This window comes from Aptenodytes patagonicus, chromosome 3 (genome assembly GCF_965638725.1).
Source record: "Aptenodytes patagonicus chromosome 3, bAptPat1.pri.cur, whole genome shotgun sequence".
NCBI classification, from domain to species: Eukaryota; Metazoa; Chordata; class Aves; order Sphenisciformes; family Spheniscidae; genus Aptenodytes; species Aptenodytes patagonicus.
In genome coordinates this window covers 68,739,438-68,760,516 of record NC_134951.1, presented here as the reverse complement: position 1 = coordinate 68,760,516, position 21,079 = coordinate 68,739,438, and the positions used below count along the sequence as shown (strand labels likewise).

Here is a 21,079-nt window from a genome sequence, read left to right as displayed (position 1 = left end):
GGGGCCTTCAACAGTACCAAAGAAAATGTACGGTCCAGCTGTTTCATGGCCTCTCCTTTCTGTGCCTCACAGAATTGGTACTGCTGTGCTTAATGGTAACACATTTATCTAACTACACAGAAACAGATGTTAATTTTAAAATGTATCAAGTGTAAAAGAGAGAGAAAAGGAGAAAAGCACTGCTGCAACCTTCTGTTTGTGGACTTTCTGAATTTTTATTCTAAACACGAGTCTAACATCATTCATGGAACTACCAGCTCAGCACTGTTGAACAGCAGTCTGTTTCTTTATATTTATTTTGCCCCCTCATATTTTCTTCCATTAAAGTTTAGCAGTGTACACAAACAAACTGCAACGAGAAAAAAAAAGACAAAAATGAAACTCATAAAAAGGCAGGCAATAGAAGTGACCTTTGCCACTCCTTTGATAGTATTTTGCACATTTCTCTGCTGGTGGATAAGATTTTTTTTTTACACTTTCAGGCAACCGTAGATGATAACATGAATAAAATTGTATGGTGTCTCATGAATTTAACAGAAACATTTTAGAGGCAATAATTGCTCTTTCTGGAGTGTACTTTAATTTAGAGATGGAATTCTTTCTGTGATTTATGTAGCAGTATATTTTATACCATGTAAGGTATGCTTTTAAATCTGCCTCCTCACACACACATATTTGAAATGTTTGCCTTCATACACAGTCACACAAACATAAATACACAAATTCACAGACATACGCACATACATAAGAACATGCAACAGGCTACACATGTATATGTGAATAAATCCATGTACGAAGGCAGATATTTGTGTTTGTGCGAATGCAGAAATTTCAAATTATTATAGCCCTAATTAGATCATATTTTGGTATTATGCAGAGCCACAACAAATTATAAGCAAAAGATGGCACTCTGAGGGAAAACATAGGAAATGCTTGTGACTGACCTTCAGTGCTTTCCAGGAGTAGAGGTTATGGGTAAATTTTGTGTCTATTTGGGATCACCACAAACCTCTGATTAGCAGAAATAACCAGATGCTGATTGCTTTGTGGTTTTCTTCCTTTAAATACATGCCCAAGCAGAAGACACTCTCCGTGTAATGATATGCTAAGGAAGCAGAAACATAGCATCCACTTGGACCATCTTCATCTGCTACAACAGGGTAGCAGCCCATTGTATTAGTTATGGTAGAGACTGCAACAAATAGATTTATGCAGCTGATGGGCCCATTCCTTCCATCGGCCAAAACATTTTCTACGCATGCTATGCATGGTGCAGCCAGCACTATATGTTTAGCGTTACTCTTCACCAATGTAACCACATGAACATGCTAATGCCAGTGACCTAGTCACTCTGCTATGGCTTGCTTAATAACCTGGGGACTAGAAGCCAGGAATTTTATTCCTTTTTCTTCCACTTGCTGGCTTTCCCTTTTTCCTATCCCACAAATTTAACTGAGATTTCACAAATTTTCCCACTCTGCAGCAAAAGGAAACCAGGCTCGTGTAAGTTTTTCCACACACAAGCAAGGCTGGCCCATTGCATACTAGCCTTCAGATAGGGGCAGTCAGCCAGGACATACTACTTTGTGTATCTAAGTCCCTGGATGGCCATTGCCCCAGCTGCTAAATTACATACAGAAGACTCAAGCCTAGGGGAGGCTAATTGTAGTCCCCTGCATTGGAGAACAGCAACACCAGATTGTCACTGGGCCAGCCTTAGGACCCTGGCCTCCCACACCCCACATGAGCTGCTTGACTAGTGGGATAATGATCTAGCTAGAAACTTTTCCTCCGCTGCAAAGATATTTAATTAGTAACAAGAGGTGGAGTGGCTGGAATGGAGGAGCAGAAGACAAAGAGCAGCCCAGTGCTTACCACATTCGGACACACTCCTTACTTCATTTGCAGCAAGGCAGAGAGGTAAGCCCATCTCTGCTGTATCTAGGGGAGCTATGGAGACAGTTCTCTTTAACCAAAGAACCAATTCGGTTAGCCTTTTTCACATTCACTATTCCTTCGAAAAATATTCCCATTTCAGTTGGGTACCTGTAGAAAAAGTAACTGTTTAGCATAAGAATGATGGGCCAAGGCCCCCTACAACCTAGGCATAAAGGACTGGGGCTTTTTCGTTTCTTTTTTCTCCTCCATGTGTCCTTCTGTGAGTCCCTCCCTGGAAATGGAAATGGTGTATTGTAATGCAGATTTCCTGCAGAATCTCACAGATCACTCTCTGCAGGGATTTCACTCTTCAGCTGAAATACTTTTCAGCCAAGGTATTGTTCATTTATTCAACAGCTTTATTTTTAAACATGGAATACTATAACTGTGCATTACTAATTCCTTTTAAAAGTATTACAGTGTTTATTTTTTGATTGAGGCTTGAGGGCTCAAGATCATTCAGCTGAGTTTTGTTGGGGTCTTTTTTATTCCATTATTTAGGAATTTAAAATACACTATGAAAGGATCAAAATGAAGTAAAAGACCTCAAAACCCCACTAGTCTTGTTTTCCTTTCTTCAGTCCCAGCACCCAGTCTGTTTTCTCTTTCATGCTTTCCACAGAGAATCATTTTCTTTAATGTAATCACTGGCTGATTGACTCTTGCCTCTGTTTTCACTTTCCTCCTGTTTGTGGAGGTCAGAGAAATAGCAAAGGTTTCATTTAACTTCTCTAGAGACCACACTTTGGCCCCAAAGCACCAGAGACAACCAGAGAAACACCGTCCACCTCAGACCAGAGCCGAGGTGCAAGACCAGAACTGGGAAGCAGGGAAAGCCTCAGTCCCGCCCTGAATTCACCCCCAGGAACAGACCTGGTCTTTGCCCTGGGTTACCTAACGCTGGAGTGACCAGCGGATGGTCTTCTTCAGCAGCACAGCGGCATCACCCTCCCAACGGTTTCAAAAAAGAGTCAGACGAGCCAGGAGTGACATGATGAAGAGCCTCTTTCCCTCCAGCAGGTAAAGGGGACATCTGTGCCCCAGCGCTACTGGTGCAGCTGGTACAGACGGACGATTTTGTGGGCATCTAAGCTTTTGTTCTGCAGCTGCTTCACAGAGATTAATCCAGGTTTTGTGGAGAAAGGGGAAGACTCTGACCCACAGAAAACAAGATCCCTGTGGAGGAGGGAGAGGGGAAGGGTGGTATTCACTAGCCTCCCCCACCGCTGCAAGCAAACTTTTGGCCTGAGCCTACTCTCAGCATCTGCCATATACGCTCTATGCCTTACCCATGGTAACACTTCAGCAGCGGGAGAATACGTTTGTCCTGGGCCTGTTCTTACTATGTCAACCCATGCTAGCGCCTGGAGAAATCAGTGCTGTCCTCGCAGTTCCAGTTTGCTGGCAGTACAAGGCAGGATGGCTCAGGGGATCTAAAGAAAATAAGCCCTGAACTATACTGTTTGGGGATCAGATATTAATTCTTTAAATGATTTAGTACAATTTAGCCTATTTCAAAAGAAGCAGGAAGGTGTGTCCTTGCAATGATGACAGAAAATTGTCACACAAATTAAAAAAAAAAAAAAATCAGCACACAAAATATCCAGTCTGGCTTGTGGAAAGGTTCTGAAGCATTCCACTGAGGTTCAAGAAGATCTTTGCACCTTACTATGGCAGAGCAAAGTTTGAATCCTATAGATATTAATCAGTCTCAAACATACTTAACTAGGGAAGACTTCATCCCAAAGCATGGGATTAGGAATTTTGCTGAATCAGGGCCTCCAAAAAACCTGAGTTGCATTGTTGCTCCGGCATTAATGACCACAGTTATGTTTTCATATCTCCAAAGTAAAAAATATCAGAAAATGCAAGGGAATATTTAGACTTTGGTTAAGAAACCCTTAACGGAAGAAGTATTTGCTTTGGGCTAATAACAGTTGTAACCCCTTACATTATCTTTATGTGCTAACCTCTGCCTTAAAATGTGCATGGGCAATTTCCATTGACGAATGTAAACATAAATTATTGAATAAAGAATAATTGATTTAGAACTGTAAAAAATCAGCAACCTTGCAGAGAAAAGGGACAGCAGTAGACTGATACACTTTAAGTACTAATGACTCTGCCTTATGAGAGTAGCTTTACCCAGTGTATAATGCATGAGTGGTAAAATAGGTCAAACCCTGGAAGCATCCACATCTTTGAAATCATTATGAATACAATGGTTTTACTGCATCACCAATTGCATAAGAGCTCCAAAGCAAAGCCGTATGTGGAATGCAAAACATAATGAAAATCCTTGCTCTTGTGTCACAGATTAGAGAGCTGCTACAGTTTTGGATCATTTCCCAATTTTAATACAGTTACATTCCTGTGGCCGGTACTTCTAAATTTTCACTTCCGTGTGCGATAGGAGTTTGCTCCTTTGTGCTTTTTGTACCGTTCATAAGATTTCAGCTATTTGTGGTACAGGAAATTTGGCATGTTAGCAATGATAGTCATTTTTATTCAAAGAAAAGTTTGGCCATCCCGTTTGTATTCCGCTAGGCCTCTGGGGCGGAAGGCTTCATCCCATGACATCCCATCCCCCACAAACAGGGGAAGCTTGTTCGCTGCCTACCTACCACTACAGCTAAAGTTATGTCAGTGCCAGGTAATGAAAAGGCTTTGTTATTTAACAGGCAAATAATAGAGAGCCTTTGTGCAAGGATAATTACAGTGGTTTGGATATTCCTGGATTAATTCTTGGGATGAACGTTCATCTCAGTAAATCACTAATAAATATACATTAGCACCATGTCTCTCTCCATTTTATACTCTAGTCATCTTGGTCACACTACTCACAAGTTTATCTGAGGCTGGTTTTGTAGCAGAGGCTTCAATACCCTTCGCCTATCCTTGCTGTATAGCTGTAACAAAGCAATCAGAACTTCCTGCATTTTACCTCAACCAATCCGTCTTTTGATAGAGCAGCAACGAGGTTGCGTAGCTTGCTGGCTACTGGGAAGAGTAACTGGTAAATATTTGCACAGCACTTCGAAGAAGTAGGACCTGACTCATCGTGGCATTACTTCAGTTTTACGTCAGTAAAATTCATGTCACTCTCATCTTAAAAACCAGCTGCTGAGAATCGGGTCCATAAAGGGCTACGTGCCATTGCTGCTCTTCTAGCACTATTTCGTATTTGTTATTTTTGCTGAGTTATCAGTTGCCTAAGCCAGTTCAGCATCCAAGTCGATGGGGAGTTTCTGGGAACAAGGGAGGGAATGGAGGGCAGTGGCAGACATGAGTGGCAGGTACCAGTGATGCCTGGCTGGAGGAGCAGGAGTCACATTTGCCCAGACCTCTTGCTATGGTGAAAACACTCCACATGAAAGACTGGTTTCTATGGAAAGAAGAAAAGTGCTGAAATCGTATAAAGAGCCCTGAATACTGACCACAAAGATACGCTGCATCTCATGCCTTCATAGTTTATGTCTGTGGAAGTCAACACGGGCCCAAGACTTCGCTGTATATGTCACGGCTCCTTATTTCACAGGATGACCCTCAGATACAGGCAATGACATTTTATCCAGTACTGCTGCCCTGGCCCTTAGGTCTGACTGAAGAGTCTTTGATGAAAATCAGGAGGTACAAGGTCCAAATATTTATCTTATACTTACAAGTAGTATTATTTAAAGTAAATTATGCTACCTGGCAGCTCTTCTTAGTCAGAGGGCTACAAAATAGCCCTCTTTGAAGGAAAAGTAAGGCACAAAAGTTTATAGAGGGAAATGAAGAGCGGGAAAGTACTGCTATTATTATGGAATAAGAGTGCTACAAAATTGCTGTGAAAATTGGAAATCCGTAATTTTATTGCCAAACCTGGTTTTGCCTACAATAATAGTCATGAACAGTGGAGATGGAAAAAAAGACCCATTAGGTCATTTTTTCTGTCTTCTTGTTAATTAAGAGTGTCTCCCTACAAGGATCTTGACTGTTTTGTTCATTTTAAAAATAACTAAAGCAATGAGGGTTCAACTCGTTCCCTTGGGAGACCATTCAGCAGACTAACAGACCTCACTGCTAGGAAATTTTTCCTCATTATCAGCACGGATTTTTCTTTGTTCACTTTCATCCTGTTACTTCTAGTTATACCTGATTGGGCCATTTCTATATTACATCAAATTCCATCATTTCATCTCATGAACGTATTTCTTTCCCAGGGCAGATACTGGGCTAAATCTGAGCTTCAGTGAAGAAACTGGATGTAAACTCAGAGTAGTGATTGGCTATAATAGGTCCTATTTTTACTACATATTGAGCACACAAACAAAGAGGATTGCTATTTACATTCTGAATGGGAAATCTGAAAATTTTTTTCTTCAAGCACTTTTTTTTTTCCCCCAAGTATATGGCTGTCTGCTTCTCAAATCCACTTAAGCACTCAGAAAGCAGCTTGCAGACACCAGATTCTTCCCCTCCAAGAAAACTGAACTGACATGCTGGAGCTGCAGATCATAGTCGTTCACATTTAAAGAGAAGGAATGTCTTTTATTTACTACAGGACCAATACCAGACATATCTTTGCTGAAATAGTTAGCTAAGGGTGAATATGTCCTCTATGCAGAAGGTCACAATGGGGTATGTACCACTTAAGTCTCAATTATGCTCTATTTATACCTCCCTCTGAAACTTTCTCTAATTGGGAGATTCTGGGAATTTTTCTCCATTTAGCCATATTTTGGGTATTTCACTGTCTCTTGGAGAAGTCAGTTGTAAGAAGAGTCAATTAAACATTATCGACAATGGTATGAGGTAGACCTCCTAGTGTACAGCACAAGACAACAGTGAAAGCCACTTAAGTAATATTGTTAACTATTATGCACATTGCTCCTCTCTCTTTTGACCTATTCTCAGGTTTCTAACAACTTTAACATTCAAGCCCCTGTAAAGAAAGTGAAAACTTCAGTGAAAAATCCTTTTTTTTTTTTCCTCAGAGAACAGGGAGGGAAACCCATGAAGAAAAATACAACAGTCTTCCAACAAATGTTAAACAGGGAGAAAGTGAAACCAAACTGCCAGCAAACGAATGAACAAAAGCATTTCAGAAGCTTGATATTAACCTTAAATTGAGCTAATGAAATTATAAAGATGTTTCCTGCTGTTTCTCCGAGATATTTATCCTTTTATTTTAAACACATGCTCCATAAAAGGACATTGGTCTCAACATACCACCTTCTTTCAAGTCGGCAACTTTTCTCAAGAGGGGAAAAAAAATAGGACAAAATATTCGTGCCTGTAGCCAGACTCCTAACCTGTGGCCAGATACCGTAAAGAGAAACTAAAACTTATGCAGAAGATCTAATGCTTCTGGTTAGTCAGCCATTGCTTTTTCTATGTTGCTAATTTCCAGGGGGGAATAATTGTGTCAAAAATATATTTCTAGATCCTTGCTTCCTGTTTCTGGCCAGCTCCTCCCTTCTTTTATGTTTTGCAGTTCAGATAAGTGAAATACTTTCTGATTTGCAAACGACAAGCTTGTTCCCTCCAACTGTCCCTTGCTCTTGTGAAAATAAATTCCGTCTGCTCAACTTTCCCTACGTCATACACATCCTGGGATGAGAGATTACTCCAATGTGAAGCCTCTGGATCTAGTCGGCTGCACGGCAGTGAAAAGAATGAGTGGATTACAGGTGGTAAAAAATCAAAGTGAAAATAAAGAAATGCTTAAAACTACATTAAAGCCCATGCGTAGTGTACTTCATACAAAAGCCCAATGCATCTGCCTTCTGGAGAACGGTATAATGCACCTGTGAACTTCCTAGGCTTGCTGTGTATATGCCAGACCCTTGAAATCAGCTAGTGTGAAAAATGTTCTTGTGGTTTCATTTCCTCTGCAGGGTTTTGAGTTAAGGTTTTGTTTTGTGGTTTTGCCTTTTGGGGGTGTTGGTTGTTTTTTCCCCCCTTTAAGCAATTAAAAATGCAAGGGAAAGAAATTCACCGTTCAAGTCCCTCAAAGAGCAGATTTACTATCCTCCATACACATTCTTACCTTGTGTTTGTCACCGTTTCCAAGCTCTGTCTGTTAATGCACGAAGCAATGTGTTTTATCATTCTCTCCTGAGAGCAGTACAGACAGTCTGGGGTCTGTTTTAGAATATGTTTAAGTATTACATACACACTCACATATCAGTTTATATTTAAAAAGGCAAGTTCAAAGAACTGATGGTGGTAAAATTTGCGGTAGCCTTTAGTTCTTCTGGATATACCCTCTACAGTTTTGGGCTACCGAGCAGGAAAGCTCTGTCACTCATTAACTTAGAGCTGAATGTTCTAAACAACAACGTGAGCCAGAAGTGCCTGCAAGGGTTGCTCTCAGTGCAAGGCACTCGTTCCTCAAGGACCGAGTGATTTGCAGTACTTTTTCCATGCAAGGGACCCAGGAAAGAAAAGCCCAGACTGAGATGAAGCTTTACCCTTCTCTTGTTCTTGCATGAATGACAGTAGGAAGCTTTAGAGGATGTTCTTAGAGGCATGTTTCCCCTATGGATGTCCCCAGTTTTCCTTAGGAGTTTTTAGGGATCCTTACACTTACACGTGTAGCGGTCGAGACTGCTGACGTGCTAGAAGGTGCGTGAGGGCTCCCTGGGACCATGATTCTCTCCAGCCTGCAGCACAGAAAACTTAAGTGACTTTGTAGCTCTCAGGGAGACTATTTTGAAACTGCATGAAACAAATCATTCCACAAAATAATTTCCACAGTCAAAAGTTGGAGATACTAGTCCATAAATCAAACCTGTATTGCATTCAGTCCCTCCACTCCTCTCCTTGAAGACGTTCAAGCAAACCCAGGCTTCCTTACTCCAAACAGCAAAGTTAATACCAGCCATTGCCTTCTAAATTAATTTGAGAAGCCTGTTTGGTTGCAGCTGTACCAGGGGACAAAAGTAAGGTTGTTATGATCATCAGATCCTTCAATTCTGAAAGTACAGTCAACTCAAATATTTAGCTGGGTTTCTGATGTCTGCTATTTCTGGTAAGTGCTAACGTTTTCGAGAAGTCCCATAGATATGCTTGGCAGTCTTCATTTTACTCCAGAAAGGATTTTGTACCATCGGTTACACCCTAAAACACAGAGGCTCACAGGAGCAATGGAAACCGACCTTTGTAATAACGTTGCTGATGTGGGGCAGCAGTATATATATTTTTATATAATGTCTTGACCAAATCTATACAAGTACTACTACAGTTCCAGCTTTTCAACAGTAGATTAACTTTAAGACAGTAATAACAAAAAAATTAAGTTCATAAAACACTACAGTATGTTTTTAGCAAGATTCTAACAAAATCTGGTGAAATACCAAAGCGATCAGTCTTATTTCATCTTCAGACAAACTAGCAGGTTAGGTGGCTTGAATTTACTGTAAGAAAGCCTTGTCTTATTAACCGTATCTGAGCAGCCCTTTCTCCCAGCATTGCTAACTGTGGAGCGGCTCCAGCAAAAGTAGTAGTACCTGTAGTTCCCCGTGCAAACTAGTAGAGACAAGTCCACAGCAGGTTCCTGGACACTGTGTTGTCTAAAGCTACTCATCCATTCTGTGCAGCAAAGCATCTACTACCTTAGACCTGTTTTTGCTGTGACAAGAGGGGCTGCAGTGCTGTTAGCAATGGGGAAGGATAGGGACAATTTTCAGGGGAAAAAAAAAAAAAAAAGGAAAGAAAAAAAAAGGACAACCCTAATGAAGGCAAGGGCATGGAAGTGACAGTTCAAACCAAGCAGCTCCGAAGCACTATTACTACTTTCAGAATCCTTTAAACGTGTGAAGAAAAGCATGAATTCAAATTAATCAATTGTCTTTTAAAGTAGCTGAGGTAGCACTCTGACTATTACCTGTGCTTTTAGAGCGCATCTCAGATGTGTCATTCAGGCTTCTGAAGACAAGAAAGATACGAATGAATCACCTTGTTACAAATTAATTGCCCTGGGATTAGGGGTAAAAATTTCAAAAGCACCTTAAAATTACTTAGAAATCTAATTCCCATTTTCAGAATTGACTTAGGCAGTTACATCCTGACTCTAGTCAAAAGTCAATGGGATGATAGCTCCTAAATCACTCTAATGCATCCAAAAATGTTACCCACTTCTATATGTAACACAACACCAAGCCCCTCTGTAGTCCCGTTTGCCCTTCACTGAGTGTCCCCAGGCTTCTGCTTTTTTGTCCCTGATTTCAGTCCACATTTACCATATGTTGTGCTTTCATTTTCATTAAACATTTTGAAAGATGGAGGTTTCAAACAGTGAGCTACTCATTCATTCATCTTTCCACACAGAAACCTAGCATCACTAATACACCAATTTCAGACTATTATTTTTAACTAATGGAAAGGAAATGTTTTTCCTGACACTGACAGCAAAATCCGTCCACCCATTTTTATATTTTACAAGACGATACAGCATGTACCGCTGTCACATCTCAGACTAAGTGTATATTTTGGTCTTCTTCCAGTTACACGCCTTTTTCATAAGTTAATGAGCAATCACAGGATAGCCAAAGTATCCTTTGAGTCCTAAGGGGGTAGAGCAATAGTTGAGCTATCTGGATGCTACTGCTCTTCCATTGACCAGATTATGATAATGTCCCTTTTCCTCCTTGGGGCATTGGAAAAATCTTTTTATTTCTCCATCTCTGTTCCCCTCCACCCTGTGTTTGTCATGTCCATTGTATCTGCAACATTATGTTGGTAGCACTTCTATCATAAATGTCTTATTCCACTGTGACACAAGCTATAAAAATAAACTAAGGAATACGTATGTCTAGATTACACCTATTCACAAGCTTACACGAACGTAATATCTTGCTCTCTGATGCAAAAAAGATGAACTTCCTAGTGATAGTGAATGACCAGTTAGAAAAGGGAATTAATATAGGGCAGGAAGGCAGCGAACAAAAGCAAAAATCACATTCAGATCTGAAGGAAAATTATATTCACAGTAAGTCGGCAGTCATCCTGGCTTTCAGCTCTTTTTATGATTTTTCCCCCCTTTTTACTGCTTACTTTTTAGCTCTTTTGCCCAAGACTCTGTATTTTTCACTCTTTTATCGTCTTCCCTAGACAAAAGCACAGGACTTGGGGAAAAGGATCGGGGAAGGGGAAATTCCTATCCTGACATTTATTTCTTCAGTGACCTTGACAAAGTCACTTAATTTATTGTTTCCCTTGCTGTAACAAAATGGACAGGAATGAAAACGAAGTCTTTTTCTAACGTTCACAACTGCTTTGTGATCCAACCCTATCTGCTAAGCCTGCTGTGAAACCCCAGACTAAGTTAGCGCAGATTCGAGACGTAATTGTTATCAGTAATGCCTCACCTCTCTTCTAGACACACTTTCTGCGGCGGTCAATACCTGTTCAGCAGCCGGTCATGGTGGGAGAATAGCAATCGCCAGAACAAATGCTATGCCCTTTCTCCCAAGCCTGTTGCATCTCAATAAACTCTGCAGCGTCTCCGGCAAAGGGGGAATTCAAAAGGGTGGTCCCAAATCAGGACTCTGTAGGGCTCTGCATTCAGAATAAGACACTATGGGAGTATCATGATGACAGCTGCACTTACATCACTGAAAATAATTATTCTGATCCATGAACACAAGCTAAGCCGTAAGAATGGTCTTGTAAGCAAGGGCTGTTTTAATAGAAACATAAGTATTATGCATTACACTCTATTATAAATTGGTTGTAATCTTCTCCTGACACTCTGTGAATTAAACTAGTTAGGATACCAAAAAAAAATAACAAATGCCACAAAGCAGAAAGCAAGCTCAGTGTCTGAAGGTTAATGATTGCTCATGAAAGCTACAGAAATAAATTATCTGCCTAGGGACACTGTCACATGATCGGCACAAAAGCTGCAACAGCCGAAAATGTTTATGTAGAGAAAAAAACACTGTCAGCATCACAGGGCCCTTCCCCCACCGCTGAACCGGAGTCCCGAGCCAAACAGCTGCTCCTGACTGCTTACATTAAACTAATTTGTGCTGCAACATTGCAGCTGCTTAATTTTTAGACTGAACTTTATCACCAATAAGTGTTACAATAACAAGTGATCCAGCCCTATCTCTGAAGAAATAGCAAGTTCCTCAACAACAAAGGCAGCTTAAGGTGCCGAAATTCAAGAAAGAAGTAAGAAGACAACGCCCAAAGCACTATTTTAAATCATAATGACCTACTCTTGCTTTTACTGGGAAAGGCTTAAAAGGTGGGTTTGCTCCTAAATTAACGGGGGGGGGGGGGGGGGGGGGGGTCAGAGTCAGACTGTGCCCCTAAGCGGATGGGGGTTGTCCCACCCCGACATCGGGGACCAGCGGCCGAGAACCACGGCGGAGGCTGATGGAGCAGCGAGGTGGAAGCGAGGTGAGGTGCTGGGGCTTCAGGGGGTCGCCCGCCCTTCCCAGCTGGCCTCCCCTGCAGCGGGCATTTTGAGATTGCGCTGCAAGAGCCCCGTCCCTGGCACCCTTCCCCGCAGCCTCGCCCCTTCGCTTCTCCAGGCTCCCACCGATGTGGGGTTTGGCGTCCTGTAGCAGTGCTTGCACATCCTTCTGGCCGCAGATTCACTGGTGTCTCCTTAAAACATTTATTGCGCTCAACGTTTAAAAAGAAGAAGTTAAAAGAAAAAAAGGGGAAAAAACCCTAGCTCATTCATATCCTAACAGCTTGAAAGCCCTGACCTCCTCCTCACCCCTCCCTCTGCCTCCCCCCCCGAAAAAAATGCGTTCAAAGGCAGTTGCATAGGAGGAAGTGTTTACAGAGCGGCAGCAGAGTGGTGCTCCTTGGGTAACAGAAATGCTGCAATTACAAAATGTCACATGTTGTTCCTCCCGTTTTCCTCTGAATTATTTTCCTCTGTTAACATGCAGGGCTTCGTCTTTTGCTGAAACAGACACTGACCTGAACTGGTGGTGATTCCTGCCAAATATGCAGGCGCTGTTTTGCTACATTTTGGAATTCGGCGAAGTCCATGTGTCAGGCATTTGCTTGCGCTCAGGAAACGCCAGTGCTCAGACCAAAGCCCTCCCCGCCCCCTCCCACCCCCAGTGCTTGGAATGCACAGAAACTTTTCAGTTTTTAATTAGCTTTAATATGATTAATGTTTTTAGCTGCATATCTTGTTACATCCACTATGCTTGTTAAAAATAAAAAAAAAAAAAGAAAAGGACCATTTAAGTGTACTGGTCTTAGTTACTAAGAAAACAAATAGAGACGGGGGAAAAAAAACACCGAGAGAGCAAGTATACAGTTAAACAAAAAGCTGTAGTTGCTCGCAGTGGTAACGGGGTTGCAGAGAGACTGTTGTTTGCCTGTGTGCATGTGTGTGCTTGGGGAGGAAGGGAGGCATGGGGAATCGGTAATGGGAAACAAGGGGTGCTCCAGCAGTACACCCCACCTTTTCCAGTCTTCCGAAGACCAGCTAGAAGGAGGAGATGCTACATGAAATGATGGCTTCTTTCTGTTAAATTTAAAAGCATAAAATAAGGCCAGAATCCCTTAAGAGGGGTTGGCTTTTTGTTTTTTTATCAAAATAACATGAGTCGGACTTCTGCCCAACAGCAGGAGCTGATGGTATCTGGATTCCGTTTTATTCCACCCCAAATGTGTAAGAATAGGGGTGACTGGATAAACAGGCCCCAGGGGGGTTTAACTGCTATTCATGAAGCAAAGCTGCAAATGGAAAAAATATTTTAAGAAGAAAAAAGTAGGGTAAAGGAGAGAATAGCAAAGTCCCTTGCACCCTTACCAGATCTTCCTCTCAAGTTTGGCCTTTAAACCTTTAAAACTTTATGGATTTCTTAAAAGAACACCTCTGAAAGAATAATGCAAGGGATAAGACCCAGCTACAAAACTGGAACTCCCATCTGTACAACACAGGAGAGCAGCGTGAGGGGATAATTGCAAGTGAGGTGAAAGAAAAAAGAAGGAAAGGCTGTGTTAGGGAGTGGTTTGAAACAGGAGTTGTAGGGAAAACAGGGATATTGGAAGACGAGGCTACCTCAGGTCCAGAGGCTCTATGGCACAAGCCAGAAGTACGAGAAGAAAACAAAAGGAGGAATCAAAAGGAAGAAGCAGCACACTCAGAGGGATATAGGTAGAGACTTACTTATTAAATAGGACTCTTTTAAGTGAAGGAGCTTAAATATGCAATGGGACCAAAAGCAAATATAGGGATTCAAAGATAACTTGCAGAAAATTTGAATTTTATCTCTGAAATTTCAGAGTCTCAGGATTTCTTTTTATATTACAAAAAAAACCCCCCAAAGTCTAACTTAAGAATGGTCTTCATAAAATTCATAGCGAGCGCTGCTTCCTTGTGCAGTGCCAGCAGGGTGGGGAAAGACATCACCCCAGGCACAGAAGGGAGGTTCACCTCCTGCGGCGAGGCGGGCACGCGGGCATGTGGCTCTGCACCGCCTCACTCACGTCTGCGCCGGGTGCCTCAGCCAGTGCATTATTCCAGGGGAAAGGTTGGTGTTCTCCTGCCACCAGCCAAATTCTCTCCTAAGACCTGAAAACATTTCCAGCCAAATACAGGTGAAACTAAGTATGAGTCTACAAGAAGATTTGGTTTCACTGAATCAACATTTTCCAATATTTTTCAAAAAAAAATCCAGGCCAGCATAATATTCATGAGAACAATGAATACTCAGTCAGGTCTGCATGGCCTGAGCACACATACACATTTGTATGATTCACTTACGATTATACTGACTGACCTCCAATTCGTTCCTTTACCCTTTTTCCTCCAGATGCAATTGCACACTGATAAAACATTTTCTTTTTAATCAATCGGCCAGGAAAAATGTTTCCTCCATCTGCAGAAATTCCTACACTCAGCATCCAATAAATTTACCCAGCTGTCATTGTGGAGTGACGTGGCAAAATAGCACATTCAGTAAGAGCCATGTGAGAAATTAACTGTGTAAAAAATAACTTTATCAAGCATCTTTGACCTCTGTATATTAATCCTGCTCTCTGGGACTTAGTTTAATATTTCAGGGTCATAAGAAGTTCCAGAAATCTTTGTTTTTCTTCCTCCCCAAATTATTCCTAAGGACAAAGACAGAAAAAATCTATCCCAGAGAGATTTTGTATTAATAAAAATCATAACTTAAAGCCTGAAATTCTTCCAGCCTTGTAAAGTAGAAAAGGTAACTGAAAGGAGAAACCCCTCCTTTCCCAACAGGTCCTTGTGCTTGCATCTAGCTCTTAAAACTTCTTGAAATATCAAATTTCAAACTCCCAATATTTTAAAGTTATTTTCAGGGATTTTTATGGCTGCCTCTGAGGCCTTGGATAGATATACAGGTGGAAACTACCAGAGTTTACAAGCAGAAAGTAAAAATTTTTTTCCAATTTTTTTAAGCTAACTGCTTTGAAAATATTTTTTCTGTTGGCACAATACATGCATCACGTTTCATGTACAAAGTGCCATGGTATAATGGTACTATTCATACCAGCATGAGATGACCCCACTGTAGTTTAATCATTAATAGTGTGGCTGTCCCAAATTCACACTGAAAAAACATCCTATCATGATATAACGTATTCTCTCTATGTATATAATAAATATACAACTCTACTCTTCACCATCTAAAAGCAGTAAGTTTCTTCCCATTTTGACCCTGCACAAAATGTACCGTATTTATTTTCACTTTTAGCAAGAATATATGCCTTCTTATTTTTAATCATCACATAAGCTGAAGCAGTTAGTAAAGTATGCAGTAATTTCTAATTCAGAGCATTAATGCTCCGTTACAATACTCGTGTTATTTTTTAGAAAGACAAAATAAGAACTAATGTATATGAAGAACTAACACTGTAAACCTCTTGTTTTATGCAAAGCTGAATTTCAGCCATAAATTTTGTGTTCAAGCTACTTCAAAATATTTAGGAATAAGGAGGCACTAGGGTTTTGACCAGCTCTTGGCTTTTGTTCTTACTTTCTCTCTTGAAAGAAAAAAGTATTAAGGAATAAAACTCTCCACACCTAACCCTTTGGAGTTAGATGGAGCCTCTCTAGCAGAAGCAGGTTTGATTAATAGTCATAAATATTTCCTGGGTCATTTATTCAACATACAACTTTGGGAGAGGATGGCTCACTTTGCTCATTCCATCACTACCTCCCTACCCTAAGCCAGGTCCATTCCCTGAGGCAGACCGTATGGGACAATTGGAGGTCTAGCCACCTCATTCACATTGCAGTGAAGAAGCTTAGGTCCAGATTGTTCCCTCTACATTTCTGCACTTCATCTAAGCTTATTTTCACAAGCTATGTGGTTGTTGTATCTGTCCTCTATAGTCAATTATGTGGTTGTTGTATCTGTCCTCTATAGTCAATGGAGAAAGAGAAATTGCTTCAGTGTGCAACCCAGCCCACATAAACCAGAGTTACAATCCTTCTAGCTTTGCTCCTCTCTCCCTTGACTGCAGAGAGAATCGAGAAAAACAGCTCTGACCTTTGACAACTTAGTTAAGCACCTAAATTTAGGTAATCTTTGCCTCTAAGAAATTTCAGTGGAAAGAAAGCTGTGATGAAAAATGGAAATAAACTTTTATGAAAATTTTGTTGAGATCTTGTTCCTTTTATCCAGATCAGCTCTAATTAAAACCAGTAACTTCATCTTTAGTCAGAAGCTTTGAGCTTTCAGCAACAGGATGTCACAGGACTTCTCTAAGAACCCACTTGAGTAATTCAAGCAGCCTTGCTAAGCTCAGTTTTGAGATCCCAAGGTAGTACTTCATGGAGGAACACTTCCATGGACCACTCAGAAGGTAAAAAGGACACACAAAGCGTTGCAAGGTGGGGATCTGAAACACATAGACATATTTGCCTTATCAGCAGGAAAAACACAAATGATAGGACATGTGCCACAGCAGCCTTCTGACTAGCCAGAACTAGGCAAGGTCTAACAAGCAGCCTCCACCGAGGACTATAACTTCTCCCTAGACCCAGCATCTTATTTTCTGCATACGTTGGAGTTGAGGGATTTCTAAACAGATTCGTAAAATACCCCCGTAGAAAGCGTTCTGAAGTATAGCGCCCAACAGTGCCCTTTGGGACCATCCAAGAAGGAAGGAAAAGCACCTCAGGGCAACCATTTTCACATCTGCTATGCGCCAGGGTGGTTCAGCTGGGTGAACCAGGTAAAGTTACGCCTGAAAGAATCACTGTTGAACAGGTCATTTACCCATACTCTATCAATAACCTCTAGCTGCAAAACTGAAAATGAGACACGCTTGGACAGCTGGCAAGATTGTCAGAGTTGTGCCATCAATTCTGGAGCAACATGAGCCCCACATCATTGCCTCTGCCGTTAACAAAATATCTCCTCCTAGCAGTTCTTCATAGAGCGTTATTAACTGCCTAAGTAATGCAGTGAATCAGCAATGGCTTTCACTAGTCAGAAAAGACAAAGGTCCAAACTCACGGTGCCCCCCAAATGCTCCCAATAAGCCCAGAAACCTCAGCGATGCTAATGACCAAAACCGAAGGAGTGATGACACTGGATGTGACTTCTGAGATAGTTATATGTTAATGCTCCTCGCCATTCTGAATGTAGTAATTGAAAATTACTAATTGCAGAGATGAACTGTCAGATGTTTTCAAAGGGTTTTTCCATCACAGAAGACCATGGTTTCTATGGAAAGACAGCTTTAGACACATGAAAATTTCTTTGCTGAAGGGGACCTCTGATTCAAAAGGGAGGGGAAGATTCAAAACAGGGATGGAGGGTGTTTTAAGAAAGCCAAAAAATGTTTCGCATATATGTGAAATTGCAATCCCCTAAAAGATGATTTTAGAATAATTTCATGACAGAAAACCTATTAAAAGCCCCACATTTTATATTTCTCACATGAGTGGCTACAGTTTTGGGGGGCACAATAAGGTCATGAAGCATAAACAACACAGTGAATAAGAAAAATGAGAGATCTTCTCTCTCTGTGTCTAAAAATCCAGCAAATCACAATGAATCTTTAAAACAAAGAGTACAAAAAGAGGAAATTAACTTCAGAACAGTCTCACGCTGAATCTAATCACTGTTTCACCTAGTTGTTAAGAAGAAAAGGATCATGAAAAGTGCTTTTTACAAACTTTTTGTGCTAGCATTTTTGAGCAGAAGCTGAAGCTGATGCTCAAAATATTTCTGAGAACAATCTGGAAAAAAACAAATGTTAAACCTTGAGAGGATCCCTTTTTATCCTTTATCATTTAAATTAGAAGGCATGTATATGTCCTAGGACTGGGAGAAGACAAATCATATATTTAATTATATAAGTGTGTGACAATTAGAGTGGGTTAGGAGCTTCCTGGCAAAACGTCATTTTTTCAGAAATGTCGACTCATCAAAACTGAAGTTAAGCAACTTTGGTTTGGTTACAAAGAAAGGGAAATGTGGGCAACTCTCCCCACTCAAAGAAGCTATAGAAAAAAATTGCTTGAAGATCTGATTCCATATTTTTTAATTGGAAGCCGTATTTTATTGTTAAAGTAACTTTTTATTAGAGTTTTTAATTAGCATATATTACACAAAGTTCTTAAAATCGAAACTCCGTGCTATCAGAACTTCCCTGCTATTGATTTTGGCACAAGCTCATTTACGTTCAGGTCTGTCTAGTTCAAGCTAGTGTAGACACATGACGTAAAAAGAGAATTTCAAAAAGAGGTCTGTGCCTTCAGAAGACATTGTTTGCAAAAACAAAGCATAATGAACAGATCTGACCACAGACAATGTGAGACCCTGAACAGGATTTAGAGAAAATACAGTGCTTTTCAACCTAGAAAAATTCACCTGAAGTCCCATTTTCCAACTCTGTCCAATCCCTCACTTCCAGCCTCATCCTTCACCTGTCTTGCTGCATGCTCACACCTCCCCAAAACATGTATCATCACGAGCTGTTAACTGCTGAGCAACTGGTATCTAGGAACAGGGCATGCGTCTATGGGGCCTGCAGTCCATGCGGACACGGAGTCCCGCAGGTGCCTTACACCACCTTTGATTACAAAACCACGTCAAACTCCCTCAGAAATCATGAGTACTGGCTATGAAAATGCATTTTAATACATCAGGCTAGACACTAAGAAAAGCAGAAGGAAAGAAACCCTAAACTTGCATGAAGCATGCTTTGAAAAAAATGTGGTTTACTTCATTCATTTTCTACAATTTCACAACTTTTTAAACAAAGTATGAAGTGTATTCCAAATAAAGTGTTTTCCCTTTGGGTCAGAATTGTTCGTAAGCAGCACCTTCACCTGAGTAGATTGTTGATTCAGTAACACTACTTAGAGGGACATACTCTGCTTTGCAAGGGCAGTAGAAACTGGCCTTCGCCATGAATTGCCACCATCACTAATGGAAGTGGCTAGCTGGATGGCTAATGAAACCTCTCATCAGGGAATGTTAATGGAGAGGACTCAACCTTATACGCAATAAGTGAACAATCAGGTAATGGAGTCAAGGAACCATACAGGCAAGGTGGAAAATAAATGCCAGGGACTTGAGAAATCTAATCAATGCCTGATTAAGCTAATTGAAGCCTGGCCACTGAAAATTAATGATTCGGAAAATTGCTCCCAGAACAGAAAAAAGCAAAGATTGCTGGATCTCACATATGAGACAGAAGGTTCAAATGTGAAAGCAGTTATCAGGAGATTAATACCTGGTACCCAGGGTACATAAAAGTTTGCTATCTCACTTTTCGCCACGTTAAGTATATTGCTTTCCTGCTGCTTCTCCAAGCCCATGCACCCACCCAGTCTCTGAAGTCCGTTAGTTTGATTTTTTTTTTAACTGTAAAATAAAGGGAGCACTAAGACAGGCTGAAAAGAGCAGTAATGTTCTAATTACTCCAGAATGTCTTCCTTTTCAACTTCAGTGAAAACAAAGGGCCTGTGTTCAAATTGAAAAACATAAAGTAGGGATGCTAAAAATAGCTATGGCATGAAATGCAAAATACACTTTAGCATGTGCCTGGGTACAATTGTTCTAATCCTAATCACCAGACTTTTCAACTAAAGGCTCCTTTAAAAACCCTTATTGAACTGGAGGGCTTTTTTTTCACCTATCCTCTATAGATTCCTGGATCTCCATGGACTACTCCTGGGATCTGCGAGTGGTCATTTTAAAAAAAAGCAAGCCTAATATCAGAACGCTTGCACTTATTACACAGGAGCCTGCACCTCTACAAGAAATTTCTCGAGGTACTACAAATCAAAAAAGGTTGAAAACCATTACGCAGGCAGACCTTTGGCACAGAGAACTGCCTGAGCCCGTGGGTGGGCGGGCAGGCAGCCCGAGGTCAGCCCCAGGCGCTAGTAACTCAGGCACTTCACTGAGCAACAAGCAGCGATACTCAGGTTTTTAAAACCATTAAGATGTAAAAATAGTTAAAATTGTACCTTTCAATATATAGTGCTTTTCTTAGGCCAAGAGATCCCAAACCAAATTCTTGTGGTTTCCATGGAGTTCTGCTAAGCCATGAAAAGTAGATTGTGGACAGTCCACAGGAGCCTATCAAACGGTACTATAATTCATCCATTAAAAGTTTGATGAAAAGGAAGTGCATGCTTTTACTAGTAGTCATTTCATTCTTCTATTTATTCTGAATTCTTCTGATTATATCATCTGCACCTCATTACTCATTTGAGACGTTCTCTTCATTGCACTCACATTTTTAAAAGCCATCCGTGACAAAATTGAAGGTGTTGCAGTAGTCCTTTGGCATAAAATGATTTAAGGATCACCACTTTAAAGCAACACTGATTTTAGCCCGCCATTGTGGCAACTTTGCTGCCAACTTTGTTAGTTCCTCCTGAAGTTTGTCCACATTTCTTCGACCTTAATTAAATGATTTTGGAGTATGTTTGTAATTTAATACCTCATTGGTCTTCCATTTTCCAAATGATTAATAAATACACCAGCTTCCACCCATATGTGGGAACCTGAGATACTCCAAAGGTTATTTTTTCCCCTGAGGAAAAGGAACTTTTTTTTTTCTGCTTCGTACTCTTTTATCCACACAGGATGTTACTTTCTCAGAGTATTACTTTGCTCAGAACATCAAAGATACTAAAGTGTTACTATGCCTAACTCAGACATGCCCTGAT

The 21,079-nt window shown here is 40.8% G+C and overlaps 1 long non-coding RNA gene across 1 annotated transcript; it reads right to left on the bottom strand.

The window, feature by feature from the left end:
- Positions 1 to 201: 201 nt before the first annotated feature.
- On the bottom strand, positions 202 to 12,984 carry LOC143158150 (uncharacterized). The gene is made up of 3 exons (XR_012994921.1): positions 12,868 to 12,984; positions 8,516 to 8,588; positions 202 to 349 (listed from the first exon to the last, which is right to left on the bottom strand). It is a non-coding gene; the product is annotated as an uncharacterized LOC143158150 (long non-coding RNA).
- Positions 12,985 to 21,079: the final 8,095 nt, after the last annotated feature.